Genomic DNA, 633 nt, shown 5'->3' with positions numbered 1-633 from the left:
ATTACTACACTTACACTGTGCAAGACTATACAATGTACATGACTACACTTATATTGTGCAAGACTATACATTGTACATTACTACACTTACATTGTGCAAGACTATACATTGTACATTACTACACTTACATTGTGCAAGACTATACATTGTACATTACTACACTTACATTGTGCAAGACTATACATTGTACATTACTACACTTACACTGTGCAAGACTATACATTGTACATTGCTACACTTACACTGTGCAAGACTATACAATGTACATTACTACACTTACATTGTGCAAGACTATACATTGTACATTACTACACTTACATTGTGCAAGACTATACATTGTACATAACTACACTTACATTGTGCAAGACTATACATTGTACACTTATATTGTACAAGACTACACACTGTACATTACTAGACTGACACTGTGCAAGACTATACAATGTACATTACTACACTTATATTGTGCAATACTATACATTGTACATTACTACACTTACATTGTGCAAGACTATACATTGTACATTACTACACTTACATTGTGCAAGACTATACATTGTACATTACTACACTTACATTGTGCAAGACTATACATTGTACATTACTACACTTACACTGTGCAAGACTATACAT

The sequence above is a fragment of the Bombina bombina genome, chromosome 4 (assembly GCF_027579735.1).
Source record: "Bombina bombina isolate aBomBom1 chromosome 4, aBomBom1.pri, whole genome shotgun sequence".
In the NCBI taxonomy this organism is placed as follows: domain Eukaryota; kingdom Metazoa; phylum Chordata; class Amphibia; order Anura; family Bombinatoridae; genus Bombina; species Bombina bombina.
The sequence above is the reverse complement of the archived record's forward strand: the minus strand, read 5'-3'. Positions refer to the sequence as shown.